Source organism: Protopterus annectens, chromosome 12.part0, assembly GCF_019279795.1.
Source record: "Protopterus annectens isolate FY-2018-M chromosome 12.part0, PAN1.0, whole genome shotgun sequence".
Classification (NCBI taxonomy): domain Eukaryota; kingdom Metazoa; phylum Chordata; order Ceratodontiformes; family Protopteridae; genus Protopterus; species Protopterus annectens.
This window is the reverse complement of record NC_056746.1, coordinates 1,431,411-1,451,269: the sequence shown is the minus strand read 5'-3', so window position 1 is coordinate 1,451,269 and position 19,859 is coordinate 1,431,411.

Genomic DNA, 19,859 nt, shown 5'->3' with positions numbered 1-19,859 from the left:
AAATATTGACAGTCACACTGGGCATGTTCCTGCACTTAGCTAACTTGAGCCCATGTCTGATGCCTCATTTTCCCGAGGAACTGATATATGAAAATATGTGTGTGCATACAGGCAGCTATGTATACATATCTGTCTCTCCCTATCCCCCTCACACATGATTACCCAATCTATCAGTTTGTGGCACAGATATTATATAAATATATATATATATATATATATATATATATATATATATATAAAAAAATATATATATATATATATATATATATGTGTGTATATATATATATATATATATATATATATATATATATATATATATATATATATATATATATATATATATAGATAGATATAGAGGTTCATACGTATGTACTAGGCTATCTACCCGAGGGCATTTATAAGCCTAGCCAGAGTGTGTTGGCTTTCGCCACCCCATTGATTAATTAACTGAGCCTCTGTCAAGCAGAGCCAATGAAGTGATCCCAGGGGTGTATTTTTTTGTTACCCATCCACTCGTCAAGGTTTCTCTTGAAGAGTGTTAGTGAGGGGCTCTGCCTAATGTAGATAGGAATTTTGTTCCAAAGCATGGGGAGACTCTGTGACAGGAATCTATCCCTCCAGCATGTTCTATTTATTGTTGTGGTGAGGTTTAGCTCACTAGAGCACGTTGCTTGCAGTGACTTGGATTTCTTTAGGTGGAGCATGTCCATCAATTCTGAGTTGGACATGGCTTTGTAAGTCAGGCAGAGATCACCTCTGTGTAAGCAATATGCCACTGAGTACAGCCAGAGTTTTTTCAGTTGGTCTGTATAGGACATATGTTTGAAGCCAGTAATCCTCTTGGTGAGGTACTTTTGTGGTCTTTCCAGCTGTTGGAAGTGTCTTGTGAGGTACATCCTAAATGGGGCATTGTACTCTATGATGGGTCTGATGAGTGACGAGTAGAGGGGCACTATAACCTCTTTATTTCTATTTAGTAATTATATGGGCCACATAAAAGGATTTCTTAACTACTTTAGCAATATGATTGTCAAAGGAGAGATTACTATATACCTGGGTCCCCAGATCTCTTATTACCTCTTCTGTATTAAGGGGGCTGCCAACTATATGGTAATTCATGGGTGTTTTGTTTTTCCAAAATGGGATGACTATGCATTTTTTGGTATTTAGCTTGAGTCCATGACTTTGACACCAGGTGTCCATCTCAGTAAGGCGTTTTTGGAGGATGTCCGTGTCAGCCGGAGAGTCAATTATGGCTCCCAGTTTGAAGTCATCGGCGAACTTGGTTAGCCATAGTCCTCCTGTGCCTGTACTTCTGAGAAGTATATGCTGAACAGTAGGGGTCCCAGGACCAAGCCTTGCTGGATACCACTTGTGACTGGTTTAGAGTCAGACCTGGAGCCTGCTATTCTTACCGCATGAGTTCTGTCTGTAAGCCAGTTGGCAACCCATCTTGCGACATAGGGGTTTATGTTCAGGCTGGTGAGTTTTTCTATAATACCTGAGTGAGGAATGGTGTCGAACACCTTGCCAAGGTCAAGGTAGGCTTTGTGAACCACCTTTCCCTCATCTATGGCCTTGGTGACTGTCTCAAGAAGTCAACAAGGTTTACTAGGGATGATCTGCCCTTAACAAAGCCGAACTGGGTCAGGCCAAGTGTTTGGAGGTTCCCAATGTCTTTGTTAATGAGTTCTATGATGATGCGCTCCATAGCCTTGCAGACCAGGCTAGTCAGGCTTATGGGGCAATAGTTACCAAGGTCAGTTGTGGCCCCCTCCTTTGTGGAGCAGAATAACTGTTGCTGTGCTCCATTCTATGGGCACATAGCTTATGGAGAGGCTGAGGTTGAACATCGTGTTTAGGTGGGGGGTTAGTTCATTCTGTTCCCATTGATGCTCTGTTTTTGGCTTTTGAAAAGGCTGTTTTCATCTGTGTGTCTCTGATTTCTGGGACCCTACACTTTTCTGGTATTGTTGTTGGCCCTTTTGGAGGTGAGAGGAGGGTGATGTTTGCACTGAATCTATCTGCGAGGATGTTGGCAATATCAGTAGGTTCAGTACATTTTGTGCTATTTTGCACTAGCTCAGAGCATATCTGTGAGTTGCCACTTAGATTCTTGACATAGCTAAAGAAGGCTTTGTGGTTATCTTTCAAATCCTAGGCTATTTTTCTTTCGAAGTTTGCCTTGGATGATTTTACGAGGGATCTTACTTTCTTACTGATACTGATCAGGGATGTCTTTCCTTCTTGGGATTTGCTTTTTTTCTGAACCAGTTTCCTCCTTTTATTGTATAACCTATTTATGGCAGGGGTCCACCAGACTGGTTTCCTTCTCTTAGGGGAGTGAGTCTTGGTTTTGCTAGGAATGGCATGATCCATGCATCCTTGTAGGTGTTCTTAGAGTGCATTTGTAAGGGATTCTGCATCTTGGGCAGCGTTATCCTTTAGCGTGGGGGCTGTGAAACTTACCACCTCTGTCTTAAGTAAGGTGAAGTTTACTTTAGAAAAGTTTTTCACTGTGGTTTCCTTGGTTGGGGGCTGGTGGGGTGTGGACATCCAGAGTGGTTAGTTTATGGTCTGATCTAACCAGTGACAGGTTGACCTCCGGTGCAGAACACCTGTCGCCCATGTTGGTGATGACCAGGTCCAATACGTTTCCCCCTCTGGTAGGGGAGTTTACCAGCTGATCCAGGGCATTTGAGTTGATAAATTCCAGGGCGCGCTGAGCCTGGGAGTTTGTACTCAAGTAGTTTTCTCAGTTAATGGTAGGGTAATTGAAATCACCCAATAGCAGGGTGTTTGGTAAGACCTTCATGTTTTCCAGTTTCTCCAGAAAGGCAGAGTGGTGGTCCTGGGTCATGAAGGGTGATCTGTAGCAGGCCACAATTTGCATTGCAGATTTGCCCGATTTTAGTTGCACATGGTTGATCTCAGAGATATCATGCTGTGCCACTAATCTGGAGGTGTAGGTATCCTTGATGAATATGGATACACCCCCTCCTTTTGTGTTTCAGTCCGTGTTCTGTGGCCGAAATGTGTGGTATGAGTTGTAGCCCAGTAGTGTTGGAGTGCTCTCTAGAGCCTTGAACCAGGTTTCAGTTACTGCACAGATGTCGACGTTCTCCATACTGAGGAGTGCTTCGAGCGCATGCATTTTGAGATTTAAACTCCTGGCATTGAGTTGCATAACCCTCATTTTTTATTTGTGCTGTTTATGGAGGTGGGTTTGACTTTTGAGCCTTGCCTAAAAAAGGCACTATAGGGACAGCAAGAGTCTTGGCCAGTATTTGAAAGCCTAGGGGTGAGAGGTGCAAGACATCTCTTGCGAAGCAATGTGGCTTGTCGAGCGTATTGTCCCAGGATGACAGACACTATATCCCCTTTGAATGACACCAGAAGCTTAGCCAGTTATTGAAATTGATAATTTTATCTTTTTACTGAGGTATCATTCTTGGTGAGGGCAGTATGCTACTCAGGGTCAGGGTCATACCTGCCTGGGCTACATGATCAGAGAGCTCTTCCATGTCTTTTTTCATGTAGTCCAGGGAGGTATGGCTCAGGTCATTCACACCAACATGAACAATGACAGAGTCATATTTGTACTTGTTCTGAAGTGACCTGAGTGCTTGTGTTATGTGGCGGATTCTGGCTCCTGACAGGCAGCTAACAATAACCTTCTCCTTGTCCCGTCTAGTGAATGGGACGTCCGTGTGCCTGACTATAGATTCACCTATTACTAGCATGTTAGGTATACTATTTTGCCTTAAGGGCTGTGATTGTGTGGCATATTGATTTTGTGTTTTATGTGTTGTCTGGTTTGTGACGGGAGGTGCAGGCTTTTTGAGTGTCTGCTTTGGAGCTCTTGGATGCTTTTGCAGGTTTTTATTTAGAGCTTCTGAGTATGCTTTAGTGTATTTATGTGTATTTTTTGCCAATGCTGGTTTAGTAGGTGTATGTGAGGTTGGAGGTGTGGTGCAAGTGTTAACCTTCTCCTCATGACTGTCTGTTTCAGTCTTGGGTGGAGAGACCTTAGCCTCAAGTTTGGCTGTATAATTGCATCTCTTGCATATGTTAGTGTTTTGTGGTAGGAAGAGAGGGTTGTCTGTGTACTTGAGACAGTTGTAACATTTCCTCATATATATATATATATATATATATATATATATATATATATATATATATATATATATATATATATATGTTTACGGATTCACTTCATAACACTGAAAGCTCAAAACACTGAAACCAAAACATTGAAAACACATATCATGCATATACTGAGTTTAAACAACATAAATCATAACACTTTCCACCAAGTGTAAGCAGGGTTCAAGCCCACCTGCATCCCCCACACCCTCTGCTACTTATATATATCAACTCCAAGATTGCACTTCAATACACTAAGTGCAGTCTTGGAGTTGACATATTTAACTAGCAGGGGGTGTGGGGGGGGTTCAGGCCCCCACATGTGGGGTGCAGGAGGGCTTGCCCCCTGCTTACCCGTGGTGGAAATTGCTATGATTTATGTTGTTTAAACTCAGTATATGCATGATATGTGTTTTCGGTGTTTTGAGTTTCAATGTTTTGAGTTTTCAAGATTTTGAAGTTTTAGTGTTTTGGTTTCAGTGTTTTGAGCTTTCAGTGTTATGAAGTGAATCTATATCTATATATATATATATATATATATATATATATATATATATATATATATATATATATACACAGAGCTACATAAAGATGCAGAGTGAATTAGACCCTCCACATATATCTATATAACACAGTCACATAACACACACACACAGCTACAGTTATTTCCCATATATCTATCTATATACATGTGTATATGTGTATGGGGATGTACGAATGTCCATACATACATGCGGGATGCTGGGGTTATCTGCACCTATACATACAGCAGTTGCTTGATGCGAATAGACCAAAACTGCATAATGACATAACTGCCCAAAAACAGAACCCTCTGACTGTGGAATGTCACCCTGTAGACAGACAACGGTGAGCAGGTGGTGTAATGTGTAATGGTGTCAATGCAGGATTTGGACAGGCCATGTCGTCCATTGCCAATTGTCCACCTAGCAAACTGCAAATGGCCAAACATGGTGGACCTGGTACCTGTACATACATATCAGGAGTATTAACACATACCCCGCTACTAGGACACTAGATACACTTGCAGCATAAGGCAGGTTCACTATGTAGGCCACACATGCTGTGCAATACAAGGTCACTTTGCATAGTCCACAAGTACTGTGGCTGCAGCCATTTGTACAGCAAATTTAACCAGCGGCGTGTGCAATACTTACTGCAAGCTGTAGTGTGTAGTAGTAGGTAGGTAGGAGTTCTAATCTCACTGTAGCCCACCTTGTGTGTGTGTGTGTGTGTGTGTGTGTGTGTGTGTGTGTGTGTGTGTGTGTGTGTGTGTGTGTGTGTGTGTGTGTGTGTGAGTGTATGTAGATATGTCCCTAACAGCGGTATAGACATGGCCATCTGGCATTTTCCTGTGCCATGGTGAATCATTTTATGGCCCTGTGAGTAGTGTACTCCTGCACATTGTCCTCCCTGTCCACACCTGATGATGTCACCCACCTTAACAGCACTGTCTGATATTCTAACAACAGATAAACTCTGGGGCACACATGATAAGTATATAGTGCTGTAGTGTATACTACCTAAATAGGTAGAGGTTCTAATATTGCAACAGGCAACTATATGTGTATAAATATTTCTTGCAGCAGTGTGCCTTTCCTACCTATCTCTGTGTAATGGTCATGCATTTTAAGGCCTTATGCCTACCTGTCAGTCTCCCCATTGTCCTCCTTTACAGGGCCTTCCAATTTCATCCACCTTAACAGCACTGGCTGACACTCCCACAACACATAACCTCCACGGAGCATGCAATTAGTACATAATACTATAGTATCTATGACTAGATATGTAGACATTCTAATCTCAAAAAGGCCAGCTCTGTGTGAGTGTATGTATGTAAATATACCCCCTTGCAGCAGTGTGTCTGTCTTGTCTATGTGTGTGCAATGGTTAAATATTTTAAGGCCCTGTGAGTACCTGCTGCCCCTAAATAGCCCACATCTACTTAGGCATAAATGCTATCTGCCACCACCTACATTTGTAGGTACACAACACTCAGGTGATGTATCAAGGGTGGCATGCCTTTTCATGGGGTATGCATGTAGGAGTATACTGTTCACTCCATTGCCCATGACACACTGCTCCACACAGATGCACCTAGGTAACCATGCACATATAAAGCCTTACTTTGCTGATGTCATATGTCTTTGCTACAATGCCATCCTGAGCTGCTGTATTGCCACCAAGTATCCACAGCATAGTCACTCAGACCCCTGTAACAAAAACATGCAAAGTTCTGAGAGACACCTGTCATTCTGTGACACCTTCACCAGTCTAACATCATGCAACAAAAGAACCAGCATGTTAATGTGTACTCACGACACATGCCAGCAGACAACACCCATCATGGCATAACAGAACCACAGTAAACAATATAATGCAATGTACTATAGTCACCCTGTGCATCAGACATGTATTTGCATGTCCCTGCTTCAATGTTATGGATGACAGGGATGTGGCACAGGTATCATCACATGCACGAGGTGTGGTGTGGGGGTGCCAGAGGCCTAGGCTGTGCTAAACAGTTGACATGTTGCGTGGGGATCAGGAAGGGGTGGTGGTCAGCTGGGCCATGGAAAGGTGCTGTGTCTGTTGGTGACCTGCATGTGACACTGATGTATGAGTGTGTGCGTGTACATAGTCAAGCCATCTCCTAGCCCTACACATGCATATGTTGGACAGCAGTGGACCATACATGGCAGACTGGACAGTTCAACATCTCCAGCCATGAACATGGAAACTGGCTGTACCAGGAGTGACACTGGCACCAACATGCCCAGGGTCAGATATGGTACTAGTCACTGATCATAACTGGTGTCTACTGGGACTGTGTCCTTCATGGGACCACCTAGGACCACATGCCTATGGCCTGCCACATTGTGGAGTGGACAGCACCCCCCTTTCTGTAGTGCTGGAGGTACTACCAGTATGGGAGCGTGAGTGTACATGACCACATGGACTCTCAGCAGATGTTGTTACTGACCTATGGCCATGTGTCCGATGCCCTACTCCCACTATATGTTCTAGCACAGACAATGAGCAGTCAAGGACTGACAATGTCTCACTTCACCATCTGTCCACTACATCAGTGAAGCAATGCACGGTGTCACCAATGTTGTGGATGGAGTCACGGATGCTAGAGTGATGCATCCATGATTCTGAGCATCCATCTGGTGTTGCATTTGGAATGTGCCTGTTTCTCCATGACAGCCCAAAACATGCATCAAGTCACTCATGCTGTGACACTTGTGACAGGTTGTAGATGGTCAGCAGTTCTCCTTTAAACACCTCTATCAATCTGCCTGTGGCTAGTGTCTAAAGTCACTGATGCCATAGTCACCACACTCTCCATTCGGTGCTGCCAAACTCTGACTGTCCAATATCTGTGGCTGCAGGGGACTGGGTATGTGTGGGCATACTAACTGTGTGCGGGGACATTTGGGAAGAAGTGGGATGTCAATCTCTGGGACAGATTTAGCCCTCAACAATCCCAGCTGTGCCTCACTATGGCCACCATCATCATCAGAGTCCAATGAGACAATGACATCAGGTTGTGTGGGGGGGGGGGACACTCCAACCCCCATGGTCACCTGTGAAGAAGAAGACAACATACCTACATTAAAACCTGCACTATTATGTCTGCTGATCCACACACACACATACAAGTGAGATGCTACAACTGCATTATACATACCATGTCTTATTTCTGAATCCCTGCACAACACACAAGCAGATTACAACATGCACAGACAAGACAGGCCCTTCATAACAAGCACTGCAGCTACATTAGGTTAATGTTGCCAGTACTATATGCCTGTGAGATAAGCAAACTGTCAGTGTATGTGATGGATCTACACCTACAACACAGTGCACCCGTCTTCACCATACTATTGCCCTTGGTATGGCAGACTGCGTAGACCATAATAATAATAAGTGCAAATATGTAACAGCAACTGCAAATACAGTACTCTGATTACCAATGCAATGCACTGCAGTGAACCCCTCCAAAACTGAACATACAAGTTTTGTACACTGGCTAAGCATAACAGTTGTGTTTACAGCAAACTGGCTGCCCTTAACATTCTTAGGGTATATGTGAGCCATACCAAAACAGTTTCACACTCACTGGCTACATGATGTTTGACTCAAGCAACACCAGATGTACCTATTGAAATGTGAGGGAGAAGTATTGTCAGCAAACATAAATGTGGCATTGTTACAAGATAATATGATAATATGTGCTTATATCAACATGTACAGTAGGAACTCTGATACTGTCCACATTGCTGACATTCTGAGTATGTGTGCACAAGTGGGTGTTACAAACAACCCCTCCTAATGTAGATTGACTTGACATCTGTGTACTGTTATGCAGAGGCTGCCACAATGACTGTACATTATTACACTGATAAACACAGGAGGCTTACCTGGACGCTCCTCTGATGTGGAAGCTGTGCCACCCACCTCCATGACATATGGGGTGATGGATGCTTGGGAGCTAGTGGTTGATCACAAGTTTGCTAGGAACTCCTCTGTGACCGAGAGTGATTTTTCTGCTGCACGCCCTCCCCCGGTGGCAGCACTGTCCCTGGCCACAGCAGTAGCCCTTTACCATGCAGCATTTATCATATCAGTCACCTGTTGGGGGACCTGCTTATAGCTTCTTTCTTGTAGCCCTGCTTGGTTCACTGATGTGACAAGGTCAGCCCACAGTGCAGCAGGTTGCCCCCAATTCTGGTGACTCCTAGGAAGCAGGATGTTTTGAAGGAGTCTGAGGCCATCCATGATCACTTTGCTTTCGGTAGTAGAAAAAAGCAGGTGCTACCATTTGTACATGGTTTCTGAAAGAAAAGAAGAGGGGAACACATCACAGGACTACATACATTGTTCTCCATTATGTACAAGCTCTGCACATCCAAATTGTCCAGCATTATCTTCTGCTAACTACCACATGATACCCTGCCATCCATCAAAACAGTTTGCATGCGGCTATCAGCAATATAGCGGCAATACACCTTGCATTTTCCTGTTCATCTTGCTTTTTCCTGCTACTTGCTGATTGTTCTCTAAAGTGTTTAACTGCTTCTTTTCTGTTGCATTTATTACTGATTGTTTATTCTCTGTCTAAATTGTAAATACTGTAAGTCTCATTTTTTTGGTTTAAGCACTTGGGCTTTAGGCCTACCCCTTAGATCTCCCTGGCCTTTCTCCCTCAGATTCTGAATAATATGGATGGACAATGTCCTACAGTTTCTCCTGCCAGTCTGGAGGATATGAGCATCCTGATTTCTCATGTACATGGAGAACCATGTACTACCACTACCTAGGAACACAATTTGCAAGAGATGCAATTACATTAGGAACCTAGAGTCCATGCTCTCTTCCTCTCATGCTAGTATATCTGGCACTGAAAAGGTTGTCAACACAATCGCTACATCTGACACACCACCCATACCTGCACAACACACCCCCACATATGCAGATGTCCTCAACATAAAGATATCCAAACAAATGAGACCCCCGAGGCAAGAACACATGCAGTCTCCACAGCCCTTCACACCACATACAACTCATAGTCTACACATCTGTGTCTCTCAATCACTGAGGCTTCACCATAAACCCAGCATATTAGGCATAGGGCACTCCATTGTGAAACACACAGATATGCCTTTCAGCAGGCTGGATAAGGAGAAAGTCATGGTTAGTTGTCTGTCAGGTGCCAGAATCTTGCATATCACATACGCACTGCAGTCTCTCAAGAACAGGTAATGTTATGACTCTGTCATAGTCAATGCTGGCATGAATGACATGAGACGTACCTCCCTGTACTATATGAAGAGAGACATGATTGAGATCGCTAATTATATGTCCCAGGCAGGTATGTCCCTAGCCTTAAGCAGCATCCTACCATCACCCAGAATGATGCCTCACTACAAACAGAAAATGATTGACTTTAAAAACTGGCTGTGTTTCTGGTGCTATTCTAGGGTGATCCAGTACCTGACAGCCTGGCAGTAAATGATCAACAGGCCATGATGCTTTGCCAGAGATGGCCTGCATCTGTCTCACCTGGGCTTCAAGCTGCTGGCAAAGGTTCTTGCCTCACCCATAGTGCCTTTTTTAGGAGAATTGATGAGGTTAAGTTTTCCAACATAAAAATGTCAACGAAACACAATGTAAAGGTCATGCTGCTAAATGGTAGGAGTCTGAACATGAACCTGCACTCATTGCAAGCATTCTTAACCCTGGAAAATGCTGACATCTGTGCAGTCACAGAAACCTGGTTCACAGCTGCAGAGAGCACTCCAGCCTTTCCTGGTCACCCATCCTATCATCGATTCAGACCCCAAACTGTTGGCAGTAAAGTCAAAGGAGGTGGATTTTCAATAGATATCAAAGACATACACACCTCCAGGCTGGACAAACAGTATGATGCACAGAAGATGCTCCAGGTGCAGTTAACCATTAACAAGAATCCTATTGAAATCATAGCTAGGTACCGGCTTCCAAATTTGACTCAAGATGCCCATTCTGCCTATATGGACCTGTTCGACTCTATCAGAATTCAACCCTTCACCCTTATCCTGGGTGACTTTAACTACCCAAACATAGATTGGAAGATCTACTCATGCCATAACAGAAATGCCCAAAGATTCATCTATTCTGTCAATGCAAACACCTTTGAAGAGCTAGATGATGCCCCCACAAGAGGTGAAAATATCTTGGACGTGGTATTAAACAACATGAGTAACCACTGCAGCATCCCTACTGTATCATCCTCCCTGGTAAGATCTGACCATAAAGCAGTCACTTTTGAACTCACCATCTCCCACAATACCCATCTAGCTAGATTCAGACATAACAATGTCTCCAACATTGGTTACAGGCTCCTGAGGGATGGTATAAAAGGCTTCACAGCTCCATACGCCTCTGTAGGAACTGGCACCAATATCCAAAACTGCACCAAAGCAGTATACAAGCAGTTAGATTGATGCATGGGATCAGAAATACCCTGAAGGATTACATCATTCTCTGCAAGGATGAGTAAACCTGTCTAGTGGCCATTTGCAATAAATAAACTGTATAACAACAGGAAAGCATCGCTGTCCAAGACCAGGAAGGAGCAGGTGCCCATTTGGAAGCAATGTCTCCTTAGCCCAAACAAGCAAATAAGAGCACTACTGACATCCTCCAAAGCAAGCTTTGAGTCCAAATTGGTGACATCTACTACATACAATCATAAGTTCTGCACATATGTCCACAACCTCAAAGGAAGCACCCATATCTGTTCAGAAGTGGTGGTCAAGGACACCACATATACAAATGCCATAGGTATAGCACACTTGCGGGCTGACAGATTTGTTGAAAATGTCACCCCTCTGTCCACCTCATCAGTATATCAGGGCATCCCCAGTACCTGCCCCCTTCCCCTAATATCTAGGGAACAGGTCATCCCTGATCTCTCAAAGGCAAAACATACAGCCTCCATGTGACCCAACAACATCCCAGGCTGCATCATACATGAACTCAGGCAGGAACTTGCAGCACCATTAGGCACCCTATTCAACCAAAGGCTGAGTACTGGCTTTGTCCCAGTGGAGGACAGCAAATGTCATCCCTTTGCACAAAGGTGGAGCCTCCACTGATCCAGAAAATTATAGACCCATCAGCCTAACTAGCCTGATCTGCAAGGCCATGGAACAGATTATCCTGGACCTCATTAACAAGGACATTGGCAACCTCTACACACTTGATTCTACACAGTTTGGCTTCATCAAGGGGAGATCATGTCTGTCAAAATTTGGTTGCCTTCTTTGAGACAGTCACCAAAGCCAGGGATGAGGGGAAGACAGTGCATTCCACCTACCTTGACCTGGCCAAAGCCTTCAACACTATTCCACACTTGGCTATAATAGATAAACTCTCTGAACTAAGCAGCAATCCATATGTTAACAGATGGGTAGAAAACTAGTGCACTGATAGAACCCACCTAGTCCAAATAGGGGAAGCCACCTAAAGCAGTAGACTCATAACAAGTGGTGTACCCCAGGTTTCTATCTTGGGGCCTCTGTCATTTGGGATATACTTTTCTGAGGTGTAGGGCAAAACCAGTGGGCTAGGGCGGACCAAGTTTCCAAATGACTGCATGCTGGGTGTTGTCACCAAATCCACTAGTAATGTGGACATCTTCCAAGAGAGTCTTACTCAGACAAATGACTAGTGCCAGAAACATTGCCTCAAGCTGAATACCACAAAATGCATCATCATTCCCTTTGGGGAGAGTGACATCCCCACAAATTATCATATTAATAACAAAGTCCTAGGCATGCAAGCAGTTGTGAGGGATTTGGGCACACAGGTTGATAACAACCTGATGTTTGACCACCATGTTGTTTCTGTTGTATGGAATGCCTTCTACATGGCTCACCTCATAAGTAAGGGTATCTCATCCAGTGACAAGGAGGTCATAACATCCCTGTATTCTTCTCTTATAAGGCCCATTATTGAGTACAATGCCCCTTTCAGCATGTACCTCACAAAGCACATGCAGCAGCTGGAAAGACCACAGAGGTTCCTCACCAGGAGAATCCAGGGCTTCAAATATCTACCATACACTGATAGGCTAAAAACCCTATCTCTCTACTCAGTTTCCTACAGACTCCTCAGAGGTGACCTCTGCCTGGCACACAAGGTGATCACGGACCCCACCTTGATGGGACTGCTGCATATCCACAGGTCAAACTCCACTCGAATAACCTACGTGCATGCCCTCAACCTGGTCTGTGACATCAACAGGACTTGTTGGCAGGACAGATTTGTGTCCCAGAGACTCCCGCATCTGAGGAATAGACTCCCTGTCCACATCAAGCAAAGTACCGCTTTACCCCTTTTCAAACTCACCTGGAAAACTGGATGTAAAACAGAAAATACACCCTTGGGATTCCACCCGTGTGCCAGTTGGACTGGAGCTTGAGGTGCTGACTTTTATAAACACAGGCTAAACCCTTGGCTAGGCTTATAAGGGCCTCAGGGCCAATAAGTTAGTAACCTCCTATGATCCTATAATCCTATGAATACTGGTTATGGCCATGTGTGCTGTGATGGACTGTGTTGTTATGTCTCCACTCCCATCAATGCCATCTACTGTGGTGTGTCCCTCCTATGGACAATGTCCCAGTACCATGTCATACAGCTACCGTCTGACAAATAGGTGAGTGTTGCTACAAGTATATGGGGACAGTCCAGCAGCATCCATGTAAGGCAATGACAGACAGCACTGCAAATGTGATCTAGGTTATCTTCCCTGCACATGTCCAACATCTGCAGTACACAAATGTTAGTGGAATGTGTACATATGCCTGATATATGTGGACCCCCCTGCCATAGAAATGTGGATGTCTGGCAAACATTTGGACAATACGTAATGGTTGTTCTCAGACTGTGGGGAATCTGGTTATCACACATCAGACCCCTCATAAGACAGTTATGGTACCATAATATCTGTTACTGCATGCATTCCCTTACTTTGTAAGCTCAATATGTACACTCTGTCTCTGAGCTCAGGCCTGTGTCCCCCCACTACTATTGTCTATGACCTGAAGTCCTGCTGTAGGGGGTCATCAGGTATGTTGGCCATAGCTCTCAAGTGATGATATACGGATGTTGAGTAGAGAGACCTAGCCAGAGTAGCTCAGGGACAGTCAGGGACACCTGTACAATGTTTGAACTATTTCTGTGTGACATTCACAGACTGAGAGGAGCTGAACGACAGTACATCATGTGAAAATCCATCTGTGTCCACCATTACTTACTGTCACTGTTGTGTAACACACAATCCAGTAGCACTCATACAGGAGTCAACCATTGTAGGGGGGACTTAGAAGGCCACAGCTGTGATCTACATCACAGCAGGCAGAGTTGACAGGGAAGCCTGTAGGTGCTGAACAGCTGGCTATCAGCAACATGTCATTCCAAGATATGTACTACAGGCCTACTGTTGTAATCCCTATTCCCCATAACTGCATCCTCCCATCTGCATGCCATTACAATGGCTTTGTTCATGCTACTTCCAGGTTAATTTGCACCAATACCTTGTTCAAGGATTCTACTAAAGGTTCCCTAATTCCTTATAATCACTGGTTATTTCTGTAACAAAATATTGAGAGTACTCATAATTTAGAAAGAACATTTTTTTTTCTTGTGTTTATATTTTGTATTCTATACAAACCTTACTACTAGAATGCTGTGAGCTGACTTTACTAAAGGAATTGTTAATCTATGCGCAACTTATATTTCTTTGGAACCTATATATCTGTATGATATTCTTGTGTAATTTCTTTATGACATGCTATTGGAGCTTTTCTCCCCGGGCCTCTGCTGAAAATGGATATGTGTCCGATCTCTATCAGATGAACAAAAAATCTGTTCATCGAATACGTAACGATCGAAACGTCACTGAAATTGAAATTGAAATTGAAATTGGTATTGCGTAACTCCGAGATTGCACTACAGTGAGGAAAGGGCAAATACCCTAATCCTCACTGTACTGAGACCCCGCAATACCGATTTCGATTTCCGTGATGATTCGATCATTATGTATTCAATGAAGTCGGACTTTCCCAGTTAACAAATGTAAAATAAATAAATAAAATAAAATTACCTGGGGGTTCAATTACATACCTGGTAGAGTGCTGTACTCCTTTTTGTGCAGAAATCCTGAAGAATATTGGTGGCGATATCACAGTCTGTCTTTGTAAAGAAAGTCACAGACCTGTTTACCATAGACAGCTGCTTGCCTTTGGTAGGTAATGCTCATGAACAGGTGATTGCCTGTACACCAATCTGTGGCTTAAACTTGCTAATTGCATCCAGAACAGCTGGGTGGCACTTTCATTATTACAACAAAGAACAAGTCCACCAGAACATAAAACAGGGACCAGCACTTGACTCCGTGGAACACAACCAGCCACAAACGAATTTACCTAGGTTTCATCTTTAATCAGACTTCTTCAGAATACAAATCACTTTCATTAGCCAATGGCATGGCACAATAGTGCTATATTTAAAGCCTTCATGTAGGCCTTGGCCTCTTTCCTAGTCTGTGAGATGGACATTATGGAGGTGTGAAGAGTACAGGATCTCACAGTGTAGGTGAAAATCCTGTCCACTGTTGGTATTTATATGGTATGTCCACAGTTTTGCATGCTATGTTTGGCCATTGTGAACAGACTTTCTGATTATGTTCCAATTTAGTGTTAAACCGTGTGGGTTGAGCTCAGTAAGGGAGAAAACAGATGTGAGTGTCATACCTTATAGGCATAAGAAAATGCATGCTGCTGCAGTAGCTGCTGGTCTTTCAGCTGTGTATGTTTGTAGGGAAAGACTGTAACACATGTCCTTGTCACTTGACCTTTGCACCCCCCCACCCCTTTATGTATGGGTGTTGTGTGGATCCGTTGTTCTAGGTAGTTGTGAGGTATGATAGGTCTGTAGCAGGTAGCTGAACATACTGCCTCATAAGTTGCAGGCTGCAGCTGCTGCTTTTTACCCAGGGTTTACTACTGGGGAGTGTGAACACACTGGAAGACAGCAAGCTGTATGTGTCAGTGAGAGATCAATGTCAGCTCTGTTGTTATAGCATAGCCAAGGTGAGGGTACACATAACAGTCCAGGTGAAGCATGTGCTTAAGTTACATATATCATGTAACAGTGCCAATCGGACAGTGGTAGGTGACATATAGATAGCTAATACATATTTGTGCAGTGTGTCCCTACCTACAAGCCTTTGATGTGCTAAGATGGGTAGCAGTGAATGAAGCAGCAGCAACCTGTTTTGGTTAAAATTGCAGGATTCAGTCATTATTTGTTTTATCCACAAGCATGTAATTAAAGTGCAACACACTGGATTCGAACCCAGGACTGTGGGTGGCAAAATGTGCAGCATGCTAGAAATGTAACAGACTGAACTAGTGAGTCTATACTGGAGCAGGTGTATTTGCAAGACATATGTGCATGCATACAATCTGTTACATGGGATTGCCATTAGCATGTGTGTTCGGATGGGTATGATGTGTAACACTGAACTGCCTGTCATGATTTTGTAACTTCAATCTGTACTGACTTTCCAGTACTTCAACACACAGAATAGGTTATGTGCCAACTGTGCCAACAGTAGGTTGCACAACTGTGGACATTCTGAAACAGTCTGTGCAGTTGTCAGCTATACCTAATTTCCTAGGCCTCACGTATATCTGTCATTATTTATTTGGCTGTGTGCTGGTTTGGTATCTGCATCACAGTCCCAAGTACATTGTCAATTTTCCCATTATATGTACAAGCAGTGTGGCAATGTCAAGCAGGATATGTTTATGGAAACACATAAGTTAATGCACTGTGCTGAAGTTGACAGTGTCCTGGGTTTGAAACTTGACAGGTGTAATTATTTTGTAAATGTACTTAACAGTGTCAAAAGATGATTAAGGGAGTTTTAAGTGGGTTTGTGTGGGGCGGTGAGCTACATACCCCACTTAAACCTGCACTAACTCCAAAAAATAAATAAAAAAGGGGTGATAGGAAAGTGGTGAAATGAGGGCAAGCAGGTGAAAACACAGTGAAGGGCAGGTAGGGATGTGCAGGACAGGTGTAGGAAAGGATGATAGTGCTCCATTTCTTGTACAGCAGCAGCGGTGCAGGTTGTGGACAATTTGGAATCTGGAGCCTCACATCCCAGAGAGAGGGATGTGGGTGACATAATTGTGTTGATTAATTGAGGTAATAATTGATTGTGTGCAGTGTATATGGGGGATGAAATGGAGAGCTACATATGGGGTGATATTTATTTGTGGGACAGATGCCCTTTTTTTTGAAGGTGAGAGTGGAAAGTTGGGGAAGGGATATAGGTACATGGGGAGGTAAGTTGGGGAGGAGAGGTTGCATTTTTAAACAGACCAGGCAGACAAGACAGCATAGAGTGGTGATGTATGACACATGAGGGGGTAAACACCTTAGACGGGGAGGGTGTTGTGGAAATAGAGAGCCATGTGCCCCCAGACAGCACTAGTGAGACTGAACTCCCCACCCATGGGTAGTCAACACTGCTCATTCACTTCCCTGAAGGTGGCTGTGCTGGGGGCTGGGCACTGGGTCCACCCTGCCCCTCCAGGTTGGCCAGTCTGCCCTCAATCTGGCACAGGTGATCATTAAACCCATGGTGCATGATCCTGTGCACCATCCCTGGCAGATGTCATTGGGTGACAACTCCCTCTCTTCACCTGCTCTCAGGAGGGGGACTGGCCCCATCCCCTGAGACAGTTTCACCTGTAAGTAGTGCAGGACCTGTACTTATTGACTTTATTTACTGACTTCTTGTTACCTTGCTGAACAACACTGTTAACACTCTGGTACATCTGAACACACAAATTAGTAACCCATTAGAACAGCTACTGCAACCATTTATTTACCTTTAATTCCTATGGGGGAGAAGTCCATACCTCTCAACTGTACAGATATTTGCAGAATGTCCAGATTTTTGCCTCATATTTTGGGTTTGTTTTTCTTAAAATTGTGGTTTTCTTACAAATTATTGGCAAATCATTAAAGATTTAAGTTTGAAAATAATGACAGACATTTGAGTTTCTGGCTTCAAACCCTTCAGAAAATTCATGGTAATGCAAAACCTGTTATTCTATCAGCTTTCAATTTTTGTAACAGCAATATTTAAAAATTGTCCCTATTTTTTGAGCCTTTGTCCCACTTGTATTTATGGTTTGTCCAGATTTCTTGCTCTAAGAGGTTGGGAGATATGGAGAGAACATCTGTTAACAATAGTTAACGGTTTCTGTAAATATTTAGTAGTACTTGTCCCTGGATTCAAACCTTGGTCTGTGTGACAAAATGTACATTACACTTAGTGTTTATCAAACTGCGCTACTGAGCCACTGCTGAATATTGACTGACTGATATGTGCCTAGAGCTCACCTAGTAACAAACTGTGACCTGGTAGCAGAGGTAGAGTGTTATACAAGACTGCAGTGACACTTGAACACACATGCATTAGATTCATGCATGACAGAGATAGTCGATGAACTGTGCATTAATACATGGAATGCAGGTGTAGACAATTAACCCTTAGTGGGTGGAAACTTGTGATGAGTACAGACCATATCGGAGTGCTGGGTTGGCTACCTGACCCATATGCAGTTGCAGATGGTACATTTGCAGTCTACAGCTATTACAGTTTCATACTTGCCTGCAGGAGCTTAACTAAGATCAGGAATACATACAGCTGAAATGCAATGGTTAATGCAAGAAAATCTTGAGATACACAATTTACCTTGGGAGTTCCTATTACTGGTTGGGATGTTATAGTGTAGAACAAATATCATAATGCATTATATTTTGTAGTATAGCTCCACATATCATAATGCATTATATTTTGTAGTATAGCTCCACATCTACAGTTTAGGAAAACGGTCTTTATTAGCTAACCTTCAGTCACTTTGTGGTATTATTCCCGTTTTTACTTCACAACAGTTGTCATACTCAATTTCATGACCAACAGCCTAAAATACACACATATTGCACAACAGCTTTATTAGGGGTGACATCATACAGTGATTAGTATATAGCTACAGTTTTTATTTATAAACAGTTGAAATAATGCAGGTGTTGCATTACACCTGTAATTCCACAATTAATGTAGTAGACACTTTTTATTTCCTTAACATTATTAATGCAGTAGAACATTATTACCTTAACATTATTAATGCAGTAGAACATTATTACCTTAACATTCTTAATGCAGTTGAAACTATTTCCTTAACATTATCAGGTTTCATGCTTTCATCTTTATTGAACTGTGCCTCGCATTACTCAATTATATCAGTCCAGGTCAATAAGCACATTCATTGCAGTACAATCAAAACTGAATATACCTACTGGCAGTTACTAATTTACTCTTTCTTGTTTATATGACTATAGATTGCAAGCTACATCCGTACTCACCACACTCACGGTGCAACCTGGCCATGCACTCTGCATGGGCCTCCAGGTTGTGAGCTGTCTCCCCCGCAGCTGGGGGGAGAGAAATACACCATTATGCATACCTGTCTATCACACATTCAGAGTGCAATTTAGTAAAGCGAAAGTAACAATGCTTACAAACTGGTGGAACATTCCCATTTCTGGAATCTTGGACACAGGTAGCCAGGAGATCCCACTTATGATGCTTCAGGACATCATAATGATGACACACCTGCTCACCTGTGCAGGGGAAACCAGTTGCACTGGTGAGATCACATGCCAGCCAGTCCCAGGCCTCCAATTTGTATTCCAACCCCTGGTACTAACCCTGCAGCAGCCAGACATTATGGTATTTTACAAGGAGTCCAACCATGTCCATGGAGTCCAGAATGCCCCACTATTGTGCCTAGAAGCCACACCCTCTTCAACCTCTGCCATAGTCTCTGCCAAGATTACGACTGTTATTACCAAGTGTTGCACTTAAATACACCTGCTTTCCCATCCTTTACTGCCATTTGGCCATTTTTAAAAATGCGGTGCTTTGGTTAGCACTGAGTAAACCCACTGAGCTCAGTCACGCAGTGCTTAAACTGGCAATGCTTAGCAAAGCTTAGCAGTGTGCAAACCAGCTTAGCAAGACTGAACAGTGCTTAAACGGGCATTGTTTAGTGGTG